General features: G+C 36.8%; 1 protein-coding gene across 2 annotated transcripts in view; it reads right to left on the bottom strand.

The window, feature by feature from the left end:
- ADCY7 (adenylate cyclase 7) overlaps positions 1-19157 on the bottom strand; it is a 2777509-nt gene that overhangs the window by 585079 nt on the left and 2173273 nt on the right. The window lies entirely within an intron of this gene.

Here is a 19157-nt window from a genome sequence, read left to right on the forward strand (position 1 = left end):
GTTCAACCCTGAATTGATGGACATGCTTCACCTAAATAAAACCATATCCCCTTGAGCCACACACTCCAGGGATCTAAACCTCATCACAACAATAAATAGGAAGTGCTGGAGGGATAGATTCCTGTCCCAGAGACTTCCCATGCTCTGGAACAAGATTCCAATCTACATTAGGCAGAGCTCCTCGCTAACCTTCTTCAAGAGAAACCTTGACGAGTGGATGGGACACAAAGTTTACCCCGGGGATCATTTCAATGGCTCTGCTGGGCAGAGACACAGGGAACTAATCTAAGGGGGTGGCGAAAGCCAACACATTCCGGCTAGGCTTATAAATACCTTCGGGCAGATAGCCTAGTACCTACCTATGAACCTATGTCTCTTTACGAATAAAGAAAGCTTTACTCTACATATTGATTTACCTGGCCATTTCTGAGTCAATTTTGTTTCTTGGAGTCTACAGAAAGGCCTCACTGAGACCAATGACAGGTGTCAGAACCATGGCCTAAAGCTCAATGCCAAAAAATGCATGGTCATTCCCTATGGGAAAAATATGGTACCAATGAATTACCACATCGATGGTAGCCCACTGAACATCGAAGGGGTTATAAGAGATCAAGGAACACAAGTTGATAGCAACCTCTCCTTTGACAATCACATTGCCACTGTGGTTAGAAAATCCTTCTATGTGGCACATCTCATTACAAAGGGTTTTGCATCCAGGAAGAAAGAGGTCATCGTCTCTCTCTCTACTCTTCCCTCATTAGACCTATTATAGAGAACAATGCTCCATTTGGCATGTGCCTCACTAGACACATGCAACAACTGGAAAGACTACAAAAATACCTCATTAAGAGGATCCTAGGCCTTAAACACATGCCCTATACAGATAGGCTCAAACAACTCTGGCTATTCTCTGTCTCCTATCACCTACTTAGAGGCAATCTCTGCTTGACGTACAAAGCCATGTTACACCCAATATTATTAGATATGCTACATCTAAAGAAATCCCAATACCTCCATAGCACATGCTCCAGAGACCTCAACCTCATTACCACAATCAACAGAACATGCTGGAGGGACAGGTTCTTAAACCAGAAACTGCCCATGCTCTGGAATAGACTTTCTTTACATGTCAAGCAGAGCACCTCACTGGCCCTCTTCAAGAGAAATCTTAACGAGTGGATGGGAAATAGAAAATTCACCCCGGGGATCAAATCAGTGGCCTTGCTTGACAGGGGTGCTGGGAACTAATGTCGGGTGGCACAATGCCAGGGAATCCTTTGGGCTAGGCTTATAAAGGCTCCAGGGCCATTAGCCTAGTATATACCTATGAATCTGTGAACCTATGAACTTTCCTCTTGCCAAACTTACATACAACACTGAATTGGAATGAAATGACCTTGTACACTGTGCAAGGGTCATAACTCTACCTATACAAAAACTGATAACAAGAAGAAACTCTCTGATTTAGAGCTCATGTTCAAAGGCCTGAAAAGGAATGAGTCATCCACATTTTGTTTCCCCTCATATAAAGTTCATTGATGTGCAATGGTGACTGGGATCTTAGTCTACTCAACTAACATTTTATGTGAAAATAAGTTTAAAAAAAAAAAAGTGCCTTGTCTGATGTGCATGACCTTGTAGGAATGCAGCTGTGAAAGGTGTGACTTTCTTGTTTTGTCTTCCACCCTGTGGATATTTTTTTTATCCAACATGCTTTTTTTAAGATATACTTGTTTTCCCTGCACATTACAACAACTTTGTTCGCCTTGATGCATGTAATGTTTGTTAATTTTTGGACATACTGGAAGGTAGCCATGAGTGAAGGCAAAGTTACTGAAAGGATAATTTAGCCAACAGTAATGTTCATTAAATTCGTGCCCCCCCCAAGGATCCACTGTATGTTTAAGTTTTTTTTTTTTTAGCATTTTGTCTAGCCTTGGCTTGGCATTGATTATGCCAGGAACATCTACACATGAAATCCTGTTACGTAGCAGCTAGACATGATGATGTGATTGACAGGCACATGTGAATGTCATCCAGCAATGCATGCAGAAGCCACTCTTTTTTCATTATTATTAAAGTGAAGATTTTTGTTTTAATTTGTTCAAATGCATTCCAAAACTAGAATGCATATATTATCCTGTCAGCCTCCTGTCTGTCAGTTTGATTAGTTAGATTTTACCTTTGGGCTTGATCTTTAATGATGTGGTAAAAGGGACTCCTACATTCAGATGAGCAAATGAGAGGTAAATAATGCACTGATAATGAAACATTTACTTTTCCTATCTATAGTGGGTACTATTGTAAGATAACTAAAACAGCAATAGGTACTGGATGAGGGTCACCTGGAGAGGAGCTGATCAAGTCATGATGAGGAGGTGGAGGAAGGGTGCCTCCACGGACCGACCTTCAGATAAAACAGCCTAATTTCACCTTAGTGGAAGAAACATCCACTTGCAGATACTAAAAATAATATTCAAACAATGATGGTATAGCTAGGAAGTCAAAAAATAACCTCAGCTTTCATTACTTCAAGGTAACCATCAGCTTAATTTATGCAATGACTAAATAGAGGGCAATGTTAAATAACATTTGGCACCCAAGCTACAGACGGATTTTGTGTTAAAACATTTATGTAGCCATGTGTTGGTGGCCTTGTGCATGGTGTTCCAGTAGCTCTCTCCCCAGAAAACTGATAGGGTACCACTAAAACTATGACAACATTAGAAACTAGGATCCCTGCTAAAGTCAAGTACAGGATACCCATACCTACTAGTTATCCTAAATAATGGCACCCAGTACCCAAGACACCGAGAAGCTAATTTCCTGCAGGGAGCTAATGCCAAGGCTATCAACAAAGAATTAGTGTTAATCTGTATCCACACTGGAAAACCCAAAGAAATACTCATGGATCACAGTACCCCTCTTTTACATTTTAGGTGATGGCAGCCTTATGACAAATGCTACAAGATAAAACAAATATAAACCTCAGTGTAAAATCCACAAATAGAAGGTTTAGCTCAATGAGTCAATAAGACACAAAAGGCAATGCTGCATAATGTTCCTGACAAAGAGAAAACTTGCAGACAGTAACTGCCTTACTTTCTTTAAACCTTGTGAAGCTCAAGCCTAGACACGTGGAGCTTCAGTATGGAAATAAAGGGATGGTACTTTCAGCCCTATAAAACACATTTTTGGCCACTTGGCAGAAATCATGTAAAATTAGAGGAAATGATACTAGATCATTATAAGGTCTCCCAAGCTAATAAACAGAAATGTTGGTGTGATCCATCTCTCAGCCAGAAATAAGGGAAGGAGTAACTTTGGCAACCATATAAAAGGAAGTAAACAAGTTCAGTAGTACAACAAAATATATATTTTCTTCCTGGTTATTCCACACAATTGTATAAGTTGTGATATTTGACCGAGATGGCTAAACAAGTGAGACCCAGGCCCTGTGTAATTCCAGAGGCTAAACATAAGAGTTTTGCAAATGTAGTAAAGAAGATATAGGCTCTGGAGGGTACCACAGTGAATAGAATAACTCCCACCGTGTTGATGAACTAAAAGGGAGACTTGAGTCTGGCAAGGTGTTTCTCAACTTTGTACTCAATGAATGAGTACTGGCAGGGGCTTCTATAAGAGCAGACAAAGGAGAAAACGATGTTCAGTATAGCAACTGGACTATTTCCTTATAACATCCTCCATGTTTCAGTTTCTTAGGACCCCATCAATGTTTCAGTGGTTGATGGTCAAGCTCTTGTGGTCACATTAGCTATTACACAGCTGTATGATTCATACGTAGTGATGTGGCCCAGTACATTCAAGACTGGGCTACCTATCTGTTAAGTAGGTAGGATAATGGTCACTGTATCCAAGTGTGCCACTGATCTGGAAGAGGATCATTATTTAAGTATATTGTGGGTACAGGCTTGATAAAGTCACAGGCGGAAAAGCTGAAAGCCATTCAAAGGTGGCCTTATCCAGTAACCAAACTTCTTGGATTTGGTGTAATACTGTTTGTTACTTAAACCCCCATTTTGCAACCTCATCGCCTTTCTCACACACCTGATAAGAGTTTGATAAAAGTGGAATGATGTGGGGCATCTTTTTTTTTTCAAAATGGATCTTTGTGAAACATACAGTTTACATAACACCCAAGTTTGAAGAGAAGTCTATTTTTCAGACAGACATCTCAGATGTTGGTCTGGGGATTTTATTACAAATGATTGGAAGATAAGGAACATGCTGCCCTGTATCTTAGCAGGCAATTATTTGAAACAAATTATTGTTGCTCACTTAAAGAACAGAAATTCTTGGTTTCAAATGGGCCCTGGAAATGTGGGACCATCTGTTTCAATAATCAATACTCCTTTAAAGCAGGCCATTGAACACCAAGATGAAAACCTACAGCACAGCTGCCCATTTTAGTCCTATGGGCATTTTCCCTACTCCTAGATTCCAATGCCCTCTCTCTCTATTTCCTGCTTTGGTGTATACTGCTGTCACTTTTCCCAGGTTCTAAGCTGGAGGGGATGGTATGTAATGCTGGGGGTGATAATTTGAAATGCATCTTCTAGCCTATGCTCACAAAGATTAATACGAAGAGTCTAAATAGTCTTGCTTTGCTCACAGGATACAAAGCTAATAAAAACCAGAACACTATGACATCGAGCGCTTCACCAGAGACACTCAAAATAACTGCCTGGAGTGCTCTAAAGCAAGACGTTTTCATATGTCTTGCTGAAGCCAAGATCAATACCAATGGAATTTGTCTTGTAAGAGAAAGGTATTTGCCCCTTTGCTGTTTGAAATAAATGCACAAAATAAAATCCGTCACTGAATGACTGATGCCCTTCTGTTCTGAAGACAAAAAAAATACTGAGGAAGGAATTCAAGAAAGAAAAATGAGTGCCCGATCTCAGTGCCATGAACGACACTCAGCAACATTCTGCACAAAATCCACCAATGTGTTGACAAACTCCTAATTGTTATTTTGCCCTTTGTTCTGACTGCAAGTTATTCCTGTCATTTTTTTAAACAAGAAACCTCTTTATTAAATTATCACGTATGATACAGGCAAGCTTACATTTATATAAATGAAACTAAAACAAACGGACAATTTCAGTTGCAAACATTATGCATTACAAAGCATGCTGACACAACTGTAGATGCAAACATTATATATCACTTATAATATATGCAGTCATTGTCAGTCAAGCATTACATAAGTCATTCAAATCCTGCCTTCTTTTAAGCCTTGTTCCTCTGCATATACTGATCCCACAACTCCCATTTTTCTTATCTAGTTCACTCCTACTCTTTTCTAAAGATCTCAATTCCAGTTCTTTTATCTCTGTTACTATATTCACTACTTCTAATAACGTTGATTTAGACTTTGATTTCTATTTTCTAGTGATTGCTTTTATGGCAGCCACCATAATTAGGCTGAGCAAGGCCTGACTTTGTCTAGGCAATTCTGATTCTATATCACAGCTAAAAAAAAAAATAATTTCCTTAGTTACACCAATTTGTTCGCCCAGTATCTCTGACAGAGCAGTCTGCAGGGATTCTTTAAAGTCTGCAAACTCATTACACTCCCAGAAAATATGTTCTCAGTTACCTCTTTCTTCCCCATCACACCTCCAACATTTGCTGTCTACCTGAGAAAAAATTCTTTGGAGTCTACTTGGGGTATAAAAATACCTATGTAAACATTTCTAGGCAAAGATCCTAAATCTTCTAGACTTTGTTGCATATTTGGGAGACATACATATATCTCCTGATTGTTTCTTTGTGAATTGCTTATCCAATCTCTCTTTTCTCTTTGCCTATACTCTAATATCAATCTTTGATAGGGAAGGCAATCTGTAACCTGCAGTCCAAATAAGTTCTTGGTATCTTCCCATTCTATTACCTTTCCCTCTGTAGTTATTTTCTCCCAGTATCTTGGTTCCTTTGCCAGTTTTCTCCAATAAATTCTAGCCCCTCTTGCCTGTTGACTGTATCCCTAATTGCAGTCATCCCTACTGGCAGAATCTCCTTTCTCCATCCCCGTGTTGGCTTAGTTCTCAGAATACCTTCTGCTACTTTATGAATATAATATTCTGTATGATTATTGTTATTCTCCTTAAAGGTCTGCATCCAAAATCCCAGTCTTTCATTGTTTCTTGAGCCCCCCACCCCCCATTTCATAATCATCTCTTTCCACTTTGAGTTACAGCTTTCTGCTTGTGCTATGTATAGGAGCCTTACCTGTTTTGCTCTGTAATACCCCTTAAAAATCTGGTAATCACGGTTCGCCTTGTTCTATTGGAAGAATCAACTTATCCCACTTGACTGTTGCTGTTTCCCCCCCCAGGTAAAACCCTTCAACTCTTTATTAACTGCTATCCACAACTTCTCTGGTTGATAAAAATACGCCTGACCTGTGTATAGGACTAAAGGGATTAAAAACATTTCAGCTGCTTGTATCTTACTATCGATATCCATATAACAGAGCTCCATTTTGTCAGTTCTGTGTTATCTTTTGTTTAGTCTCTTCACTTATATCCTTAGCTGCCACACTGGCATCATTTTTAATTCATACTCCTAAATACTTCATTTTATCATGTTCCCATAAATATGGATATTGCTGAACCAATTTGTGTGTGGGTACATAATGTGCAACTATTGCCTTTGTTTTAGCTTCATTAATTTTGTATCCCAAAAAGACAGTCTCAAAATGTTCCACAACACTGTAATGTCATTTTCTGTTTTTTGTCAGGTATAAAATACTATCATCTGCAAATAGAAACAGCTTTTCTTGACTACCATACCAATTATATCCTTGAATTTCTGAGTCCCTTATTTTCTTTGACAATGGTTCTAAATATAACGCAAACAACAAAGGGGAGAGAGGACACCCCTGCCTGGTTCCTCTGCTCAGGCAGAAATTATCAGCGAGGACTCCACTATCTTTAATTTTTACCTCTGATCCCTGATATATCATCCTAATCAACCTTACAAGTTTATCAGGGAATGCAAATGCTTTCATTGCTCTGCTCAAAGTCCCAGGTTATTCTATCAAATGCTTTCTCTGCATAAAGACCCACCAACAGCAGTAGTATTTTCTTATATTCTGCTTCCTTCTGGATCATCAGTGTTCTGCTAATGTTAAGTTACCTGCTGTGCATGCATCATGCATTAATTCTTGGAGTGGATAGCAGACCTAATTCGTCACATAACACTAAAGTACAGGTCTGTAACTTTACTATACCTGCAGGAAAATTAAGTGCAGTAGGCATACTGGAGTAAAACAACTCGATCTTTTCTCCTGCAATCATACTTGCAAGAAATGTAACACAAGACCAGTTCATGGAAGAGATAACTACAAAGAACACTGCAGTTCATCTAAGTTCTGTTTCTCAAATTTGGATAAGCAAATAAGCTACACAAGGTCCATATCTGGGTTGTGCCACTGCTCTGTATTGGAACAGCATAATTTCTTCCATTTATGGCTGAACAGATGTCTTTATATTGACTGTTCAGCTTTTCAGTTTAGCCCTAACAGTCTGACAATGCTTCCTGACCCTCAAAGCAAAAGTGCCTTTGAGCAGCTATAGAGATGGCTCAACCAGAAAGATCCTAGGAAAATGAAGAAGTTGTGCACAAAAATATTTACAAGCATTCTTTTCAAGACACATCTTAGATTAAACTGCACATATTACTGAAATGAACTGAATTTACCACTCCCAAATCCATCTGTTCATAACTGAATTACATTACTGTTCCGAAGTAAATATTTAAATTTGGCACCATCTTCCCAAAATGCACTATTCTTTTTTATTCTTAGTGGAAGAACATTCACTACACAATACTTGTCCAAAGTATTTATTTTGGTCAACACTGGTCTTTATACTATACGCATAGTAATATAAGTAGTCATGTGTAATATATTTGTACTGGTCTTTTATAGTATCCACATAGTAATATAAGTAGTCATGTGTAATATCTTTGCACTGGTCTTTTATATAGTATATAGTAATATAAGTAGTCATGTTGAATATCTTTCTACTGGTCTTTTATACTATCCGCATAGTAATATAAGTAGTCATGTGAAATATCTTTGCACTGTTTTTTATACTATCCGCATAGTAATATAAGTAGTCATGTGTAATATCTTTCTACTGGTCTTTTATATAGTAGATAGTAATATAAGTAGTTATGTTGAATATCTTTCTACTGGTCTTTTATACTATCCGCATAGTAATATAAGTAGTCATGTGAAATATCTTTGCACTGGTCTTTATACTATACACATTGTAATATAAGTAGCCATGCGGAATATCTTTGAAAGTGCTAGTTTGCTATATGGAACTATTTAGTGAGTTTGACTCTAATTCCCTTTTACAAGACTGGTTTGGGTCCCCATTGCAGATGTTAATAAATGTTGCTCTGACACATGCAGATGGCTATAGGAATATACTGTGATTGAAAACTATAGACCAATAAGTCTGACTTCATTTTTTTGCAAACGTTTTGAGACATTCAGAGATTAATAATCAGTGTTGTAGTTCTACTGACATCACATGACTTAGCTTTTTTAAAAGGCTGCTGCACTCTATCATTCACAGCACAGTTTTATGACCATGTGGCTGGCCATGGATATGGGGCTTAGAGCTGCTGTGTTTCTTCTGGCTTTGTTAATGTTTCTGGTAGTCTGCCACATAAACTGATAATCATCAATAAGCCTTATTAATTCTGACATCAATCTATCAGACAGAAAGCAATAGAGCATTTATTATGGACATACCTCTGAGTGGAGCCCAGTCTGCTCAGGTGTTCCTCAGGGATCCGTCATTTGTCCTGCTCTATTCAATACTATTTTTCCAGCTTTCCAACATCATCCATTTACTGCATTAAGTATGAAGATGATATAAAACTTGTAGCAGATCTTAACTTTGTGAAGAAGATCTTTTCTCATCAAAACAGTTATCTAATTTTCATTGTGAAATGGGTTAAGGACAGTAGTCTGTGCCTCAACAACAATAAATACAAGGTACTATATTTTGGTCCAACACATATTATTAGCTATATTGCTTTGGGTACAAAACAGCTGAATGTGGTTGACTATATAAATGGTTTTAGTTAGTAAGAACATATACTTCAGCAATAATGATTTTGTTAGAAAGAAGACAATGTGGCTGCTTTTTGTACAAATGTGTGCGTACTAGATCATATACTGTATCTATAAACCTGCACTCATCCTATACTGGACCAGTAAATGAGTTTTTCCTTCCTTTTGTTGTTATTCTAAATGGAATTTGTTACCTTTATAATGTATCCACAGAAAATTTACTCAAAGAATCACTACACGTAAGGAAATGTATTAGCATGATAAATTAAGTTTCTTTTCCCTTTTTTAACTATATCAGCATATAAGGGGTAGAGCTGTGCTTAGCACATTGAGTTCAAGGCAGTGATGAACTAAGGTTGTAACCGGGACTTGAAAGAGTAGATCAAATAAGAGATTTATGTGCTACTGATGTCACATTAAAAATTCCAAGGTTTAACACTGCTAAGAGATAAAACTTTCTCTCTCATACTTTTGGAAAGATACTGGAATAAACTCCCTGTTCTTAGTCAAAATGTTGAATTAGCAATGAGATTTAAGAATGCCTTAGATTCTTGGGTTGGTTGGTTGTCATACTTTTAGTACAAAGATGTTGGAACATGTGTTCTAATTTTCTCCTGTATGGGCTCAAACACAGGTAATTACCAAACTATGAAATGATTTTGAAAGGGGGGATATGGTTTTACAATAGAAGCTCATTAAATACTAAGGAAAGGCATTTCATGCATAAATATGTATTTCTTAAATATGTGCATAACAATGGACATTATAATGACATCAAACTAGAAGTATTTAATGAAAAGATACAAAAATGTAAATTATTCAATAAGCATGAAGTAACAATGATATGTTAGTACTTAGTGACTATTACTACTACATGAGCTACATTAGAGATCTGTTACTGAATTTCTACATGTAAGTCGCAAACATATATACTGTATATATAGCTTTATAAGCATAGCTGTTGTATGACAACAGCAGTTCACTGCACTGTAAAGCTATCTTTGACTGCAATCGTAAATATGGTGCATTAGCAGGAAGTGAAGCTTCCTTGTACTCCCATCTGAAGGGTTTTCTCTAGCCATACCCACTACTTAAACTTAACTTCACATAACTGCTGGACGGAATGTAACTCAACAAAAACTATGCTATTTATAAAAAGCACAGTTTGTTGCTACAGATTGTGAATAAAGTGTGATTGCAGGAGACAAGTTGCCACCCACTTAAATACACTGACTCCTTTGTTCACTGAATAAGACATACTTTAACTTACTGAATCCTGACAACACAGACTGCAATTTAATTCGCTACATGGGTTTTAATTGGAATATTTCTTTATAATCATCAATCATATAATATGATCCCTAGACATGCACACACACATATAGATAGACAGATTATACCCACACATACACCAGTTTAATGTTTCACTGATAACACTGCTCAGCTCATGAAAAGAAAATCTACATAAAAAAATAAAAAGCTCTATTTCCAGGAATTTGGGGTGAAACCATGAAAAAAAGATCAGACAGACAACTACCTGTCTACTACTCTCCTGAGGTACACCAAACTCAGATCCATCACAAATTGCAGACAGTTAAAATAAATGAAAATAAACAAGCACCACAGCCAGGACACAATGGGAAGCTGTCAATGTCTTATCTAGTTACATGTGCATGGATAAATAATTGTAGAGTTATATATTCCTAGCCACTTTGTGCATCAAAAATCTACATTTAGCATTAAAACAGCTAAAATTCTATCAATGGGAAGGAATTAAACTAGTTAAATCTGTAACATAATTTAAGACTTCTTATTTACAAGCTAGTGTGGTTATATAACTTTAATTTCACTTAATATTTTAGGTATATTTCAGCTTAACTTTCTTTAGTTCCTAGTAATGAATAAAAAATGCAAAGAAAAAATACATTAGTTCTGAGAGCCAATTAAAATTCCTACAAGCATACCTCTCTCATCTCCTTTATTCAAAAATTCTGAACAAAGCCAAAAATAAGGGGTGGGAGTCAAAGGCTCAAAATAAGAACAATTTTTATATATTACTCTAATTCACTTAGAAAGTTAATAGAACAACAGATTTTCCATCAACATGTAGCTTTGAATAATAAATATGAATCTCTAATGTCTGACATAATAGACTAATTGTGATACTCCATGATCTATCAGTAAATCAAAAAATGTATAAACGACAGCCAAAAGTATGAGACAAAATCAGAGATGTTCTAAAAAATTCTGGAGAGTAGAGAGGTATGCCTGCAAACAGTTTAATCTTATTATTTAAATATGATCAGAAGCTTGTCTCAGTCCTTTTTCATGAATTATACAAATAAATAAACTATTGCATTTCAAGTTTCTGCAAGTTCACATTTTGCACAAGAATTCCTTGTCTTTTTAAAAGTGACAAAAGGCTATTAAGCATTCTTCTCAGCATTTGACCTGTAGTGATAAAACTAAGAAGTAGGACTACAAATGTAATCACTGTGTAAGACGATTACAACACAAGAGTGGACAGCTATTTAGGAAATATTTAGAACTTTACTGCATGGGTAATTTTTTCAGTCTACAGAGCATAAACAGACACCTGACACACACAATGTCCTAAAATGTGCAATAACCTCGGTTCAACTAAGTTCAAAACTATTTATTAACATGCCACTGTGGTTTAAGTATTTGACTTTAATGCTTTAGCAAGCCTATAAGGTTCCAGTAAGATGTCTGAACCATAATTAAACACTGATAAAGGCTTTTCACACAGTTTGACTAGATTTTCCCACACGTTCAATTTCATTACACCTATTATTTTTTTGTAAGTACTCTGTAACCTAACCTTCTGCAAAAAGTCACCCACATGAAATATAAAATACAGCATCTCACATTTCACAAAACATCTGCCTCTCCATGCACGCCTCTCATATTTGGTGCAATAGTTAAATAAAACAATTCTTGTATGTTTAGGGATGCACATAATCTAAACATTGCATGAGAAGTTCTGCAATCTGAGGCCTGACCCATATCACCTTCATCTGGTACTAAGTCATATGGCAATTCCTTCAGAAAATGTTTTATGACACTTCAGAAATCATCAAGAATGCATGTCTACCACCCAGAACACCGTGGGAGATGCAATAATTCAGAAACAGGTGTAGGGTCCTACACATTTCAGGAATGCCCTAACATAAGAAATAAGGAAACAAATCTTCAAGCAAGAATTCAAGGTAACACTACATTATAATAAATCAGGTAATACGAGATTTCCTTAATCAAAACAGTAAGTATAAATTAATTTAATCAAATTATAGTTGGACTGTTCATGAAGTGTATTCAAATTATGTTAAATCATAAAAAATGCTAAATCAAGTATAAACAGAGCTGATTAAAAACAAAATGCTTCACCATCCAAAGTCCCCCAGCCTAACTCAAATAACTAGTATGTATCATAGAGTCATAGATGTATACTAGGCTAATGATCAGTGGTGTCATTTTAAGCCAAGCCCTTAAAGGTGAGAACCAAATCCTGTATCTTATGTCTGTGAGCTAAACACCTTAACCATCATGCTATTCCTCGACAAATCAAAACAGTGCACTGAACACTGACATAACAAAACCAAGAAAAAAAATCTAGCCTGTAATTTCAGACAACTGCAGTGCATCATATAAAATGTATGCAATGAAATCTCACTTAGCTTGAAACAAATGGCAATCTATAAATTGCCAATTAGTGTCTGACACTATCCAGCTCTACCTGAAAGACTACTATGTACCAACATATTAGCAGAATCATGATAATAATAATGCAGAACAGGAATACATTAGGAATGTCCCACTACAACATTAAGAATGGAATGCATTTATGGAAACACAGTGTAAATAAAATCGTATAGATAATGGGTGACCTGTAGATCACCACCCTGAATGGAGAATGAATGTCCTCTAGCAGAGTGTTAATACCCGCTGAAAAACAAGTTCACTAATTCACGGCAGCATAATAAGTTGCTATAAAGCTCAGACGGTAAAAAAAAAGCAAATGACCATCTTTTTTTTTTTTTTTTAAATGTGTGTATCTGTACAAATGTATGTTTGAGTCTGAGTGGGTGTGTGTGTGTGTGTGTGTGTGTGTGTGTGTGTCTGCATGACAGCATAAGTATCAGAGAAAGAGGCAACAGTTGATTTCATCAGGCAGTCCCGTCAGCATGCACATGGATTAATAAATGATCCAGCAGTTTGGATAGATTTATTGCTTTTTGGAAGAATGGACTATAAAGGCAGGAAGGCCATAGTCAGTTATTGGAATGTGACCATTTATGGTGACTGCCTTTTTAGCTTTATGTATAGGTAGATGGACGTTGTATGGTGTTGAGTTATTTCAGTACTTTGTCAATTTAAACGTGTCTGTGAATAGCAAGGTGATCTCCTTGTTTTATTTGTGGTAAGGGAATGGCTTTGGGGTCATGAATTGATGATGAAGTAATTTGTTTTTTGTTGGAATCAGGGACAGTAAGTAGGGAAGAGTGCCTTAAAGCCTTGCATTATTAATTTTTTTTTACTTGTGACATCTGAGGATGCACTCACTAATAAATGAGTTGCAGTTGTGTGTGTTTCTATCCATGTATATGAGGGTGAGTGTCTGTATTTCTGAATGTGTGTGTGTTTCTATGCACACATTTATGTTTGTGAATATGTCTGTTTGTGCTTTGAATGTGTGTGTATAGATATTAAATACTTACATAACTTGTGTTTTGGATGTAAAATATTTCCTCCAACAATTACATATACTGCAGCAAGTTTGAAACATCCAATGGAGGTTATTCTACATCAAAAATATATATAAAAATAAATAGAGTAATAAAAAAATTACAAAACCATTTAACAGATAGTCCATTCTCTAAGCACAATAGTGCCCTCCAAGGTGTGTGTTATGGCATAAATAATACACCTCCAGGGGTGTAGAGGCTCTCTGCCTGCAGGACTGGGCCCAAGAACACCCCTGGACATGCATTTACACAAAAACACATACCCTGGTGCGCATTATTGCTTGCTTGCTGTATTATAAAAAATATTTTTTTTATAAATGTGTGTCTTCAGGTAAGGGGCTAATTATGATACTTATGGATTCCAGTGAATGCAGGCAATGTATACTGCATGAATATTTTTGTTGTGGAATGAAACAATGCAACATTTATTATCTTTTGATTTGAATTATTGCATATATGACCCTTTATATAACTGAAAATGTCACTGAAATGAACGGAAATATTTGTAAGCAATACAACTGCAACTCACTGTAACAGTTATGAATGTTATTTTTTATTAAAATTTGGACCATACCTTGACGTTCATTGTTTTTGGGATATCTTTTCTTATTGTTGTAAAGAGTTATGAATGTTACTTGAAGCACCAATAAAGACAATGAACAGTTCTTTCAGATCTGTTCCTTCCACAAAGGCCAGAAAATGTCTTACTTTTCTGACATTAAAAAGTGTAAGACAAAAAAGAAGACATCTTGAGCTGTGGAAAGCTGAAAAGGGGAAGAAAGCAGAGGGTAGAACACAAAGGGAAAATCTAAAGAATGACCAGGATGAAAGTGGGGCACTTTGAGTAATTATTTTTTTTGTAGAACAGGTGTCCATTTTTCATGCATGAAGAGAAGGTAAGTTGGGAAGGAAGAAAGAGGGATAGGTTAGGTAGCAGAAGACAGACAAGACTGACGGGGTGTGGTAACACAATGAGGAGGGGGAGCACAGTGGTGAAGGAGACACCAGACAAACAGAGGGAACACAACAGTGACAAGACTGCACAACAAACAAGGTGGGCATAGACACAGAAGGTAGGGGAACACCATGATTGGGGGATAAGATATTTTACTGGTTTCCACAACTGCTGTCACTGTTAACTGTGACCTAGTTGGGGCTTACTCACCATCCTGGGTATCTTTACCACTGTATCCAGTCTGAGATGATGCAGACATTGATGGACAGAGAAAGAGTCAATGAGTTGCTGGACAAGGAAGTTCTCTGTGTATCTGATCTGGACATATTACCTCCTGTTGATGATCTTCCCCCAGTGTCTACTAGCCTACAATGGGTGACAAAAGATCCACTTCCACTGGCACTGATACTGGTGGGTACAAAAGTCCCAGCATCTGCTGCAGAGTTACCTGTAGAGGGCAGTGCAGGTAGGAAAGGAAATGTGGAGGTGACTGTGAGAGATTGGGATCCAGATTTTGTAGGGGGTTCTGGTGGTAGTGCTGCAGCTGCTACCTAAGGGGGGCAACAGACTCTGCCTGAGGGATGGGTACAGGTCTAGATGCTATTGCACAGAATAGTAAAAGAAAGAGAGAGAAACAAAATAAATGTATGTAACAGAAAGGATAAGGACAAAGAGGGCAGGGGAAACAAGTACTGCAACGGTGAAAAAATTAAGTTGATATATATTTTACATTGACAAAGTTACACATAATATAATTTGAGTGAACAGTAAAGACACTTCTCAATTTACCAAGGCTATTAGAGAGGGACCTGAACCCACAGCCAATACGACATGGATTCTGAAAGGCAAATTATTAACATATTGAGAAGCTTGGACAACCCAACAGGGTTCCATAGTCGAATACATAGTAACAGGATGGCTGACATAAACGTACATTAATAAAGAAAAAAATGTCTCGGAGACATATATTTCCCTTACAGCTACTATAATTGAAGGAAACATGCCCCAATAACATCCAACAGTCATACTGTTACATGTAAACTATGAAAGTTAGCACCAAAGTGACAGTGATATACACAGGTAGACTGTATTAAACTGCATCTGTACTACTTGAATAGATACTTAGTGTTAAAACCTGTACTTTATGAAGCAAGTATACTTGCCCTGGTACTCTCTTAGGGGTTTTAATCTCTTCTGCAACTGCATATGCTCTGTTATAGGGGGCTATGAAGAGAAAAAAACAGCAGTGTGGATGATCCGTGGATGGTATGCACTAGTAGGTTACAGTACATAAATAAACAGCAGTGTGGATGATCCGTGGATGGTATGCACTAGTAGGTTACAGTACATAAATAAACAGCAGTGTGGATGATCCGTGGATGGTATGCACTAGTAGGTTACAGTACATAAATAAACAGCAGTGTGGATGATCCGTGGATGGTATGCACTAGTAGGTTACAGTACATAAATAAACAGCAGTGTGGATGATCCGTGGATGGTGTGCACTAGTAGGTTACAGTACACAGGTAATGCCTGCCCTCTAACTTCATCCTTCCATTAACCTAGGGGATCAGGATTTCACTGCTTCATGTCATTATATAATGATGATGGGAATGTTCTCCCATGTGTGGGATGTCAGTGACATGGAACAGTCTGGGCTAAAGTATTCCAAGCTTCAGGTTCTTCAGGTTACTAATATAAGATTTATATTATAATAATATAAAATATTTGAGCACATTTTATGTTCATAACCTGATGGCTTCAGGTTAATATAAAATATGTTGAAATGTATACTAATGTTGAGTTTAAATGTAGAGCAATTCATGAATATGTTTCTGATTTTGAACATGAATATGTAATCTCAACCTATAAATAAACATTGAAAACAGAGAAAGGAAATCACTAGGTAAAAGGGAAAAATAAATGTATGTAATGGTCTTTTAACAGTGAACCAAAACAGCTATCTGACAATAAAAGTGTTTGCATTCATACTCTTCTTCATGATGTTGATGTTTTCTTCTAAATTCCACACAGTTGTTGGTCATTCTTAATTCTTGTAATTGTCTGTTTCTTGATGAAGACACTATCCACTAAGAGGCAGGTGGCATACAGGTCATAGTTAGTAACAGCCACAGCTGGTGCGGTGATTCCCTGTGGTCACCCTGGATTCCCTAGTTGTCTTCTTTCCATTAGTTAATACTGAATGCAGATCAGGAGTCATAGGAGGAGATGTTGAACTGTACATGGTCAGCCGAGTGTGGCCATAGGAGCAAAAAAAAGCCTATAGTAACTGAAGAACTGTAAAAGAAACAATCTACTCCACTCCGTAGAACCAGTTAAAACTCATAAGCTCATAATTACATATATTTCAAGGGAATGACTTATAGAGTGTCAGATATATATACTCCAGATACATGTACACACAAGTGAAAAAGCAGAATTTTTTTAAATCAAAATTCAACTTTTTATGAGGTGATTCAATTCTATTCAGTAAAAATTATGATTTACTAAATTAGCTCAATAGTTATTGATCTAGCAGGGTAAATAATGATTCAGTCCCACTGTCGGCAGAACTTCTGGTTCCTTCTCCTGCTGCAAACTGTTTATCTTTTAATTGATCTAGGACATGCAGATTCAGTCTTACAGACTATTAACTTTTCATGAGAAAAAGGTCTTTATCTGAAGTTTTTCCATGAAACGTAGCTCATATCGGAAGCTTTTCATAAACATTTGCTGCATGATTACGGGGTAGGTGATGAGCTGTAAAATACTTATTACTGTGGTTCATAGTGAATTTTGTACAGATAAGTACTTAAGCAATTCAGTATTAAGAAATATACGTCATATAAAATCATTTTGGTAGTTTCCCTAAATCTGTACATTACTTCTAAAAATACTATTAGCTTATTCTGCTAATACAGACTTTCCAGACTTTGCTGATGGTGCAAAATAGGTGGTCTAACGTTAAAACAGATTTTGTAACACAGACATGCTTCAGTGATTACGATACACTCTTGGGTGGGGCCTACTGGTACAAGGATTGGCCTGTGGCACATTTAAATAGAAAAAACAAGTCTGAACTGAGAATACCCTGTCTCTCTTAATAATGAATGCAACACAATCCAGCTATTCTGGCTTCTGTCATAACATTTACATAGTCATGGTTCTGATACATCTTATAACAAAGGCAAACACACCAAAAACACAGTAAGTGCTGATAAAAACTAAAGATGTTAATGTTGGTTGAAGATTTTCATCTATTACAATATCCAGATTTCATCAGTATAATAAAAGTGCAAAACCAACATTATAAGTTTGTTTTCAGGTGTGTTTGCTTTCATTATTAGCTGTATCTGCACACTACTTACATGTTAATTTTTGTGAGTAGCTCTGGTGTGTTTTTGCGAGCACATCTGATCTGTTTCTGGCACACTTTGTCAATAAGCAATTATTTAAGATGCATTATATCCCTCCAGTTGGGATGAGTTTATAGAAAGTTTATTTTTCTAGCAATTACACTTCCTTTATTACTTGCTACTACAAGGGATAACTGCTGAATTTTACATATTTGGACAGTGAACATCCATTCAGAAAAGTACAAACTCAGTGTCACTACCACAGCACAATATTAACTCCTCTTTTATATATGGCGTATACTACAAATAATATTTAATGCTACAGCACATATATATGTTTTTTTATTGAAACTTGGTTTCATTTTAGAGATAGCACTCCTTCCATATGTTGGTTTTGCGTGTTTCATGCATTAAGTTGAAGGGAAGCATTGGGGTTTCCCTATATGACAGTGACCACATCACCTCTAGGCAGATTACCAGAAACCCAAAAACTGAACTCATGAAACTCCAGCCTAACCTGAACATGACAAATCATCACATTAGAGACTATTGCAGCACAGCCTGCATGTTCCCAGAGGACAGAAAAGATTCTATAATATACTCGCCAATTATGATGTCCGTTATACATCATATCTTATTTATAAACAAGTACATCAAAAACCTCATGCAGCTTGACCTTCAGAGAGTTGGTCTGTTTTTGTCAAAGATAGATACATAGACAGATAGATAAATAGTATATACCGTACTAAATTTAGAAACTTTTTCGAGAAGGTCTCAGAGGCATTACAGTGTGTTCATTCTGTCCACAGTATCTATCTGGATCTGTTGATGGCATTTAACACCAGCGCCCATGCTGGTAATACATATTAGATAAAAGCCCTAAAGTTGACCCTTATATGGTATGGTCAATAGTAAACTGGCTGAAAGAAAAAGCCTACATTATTAAGATGACAGGCACCTTT

The sequence above is a fragment of the Protopterus annectens genome, chromosome 8.part1, assembly GCF_019279795.1.
Source record: "Protopterus annectens isolate FY-2018-M chromosome 8.part1, PAN1.0, whole genome shotgun sequence".
NCBI classification, from domain to species: Eukaryota; Metazoa; Chordata; order Ceratodontiformes; family Protopteridae; genus Protopterus; species Protopterus annectens.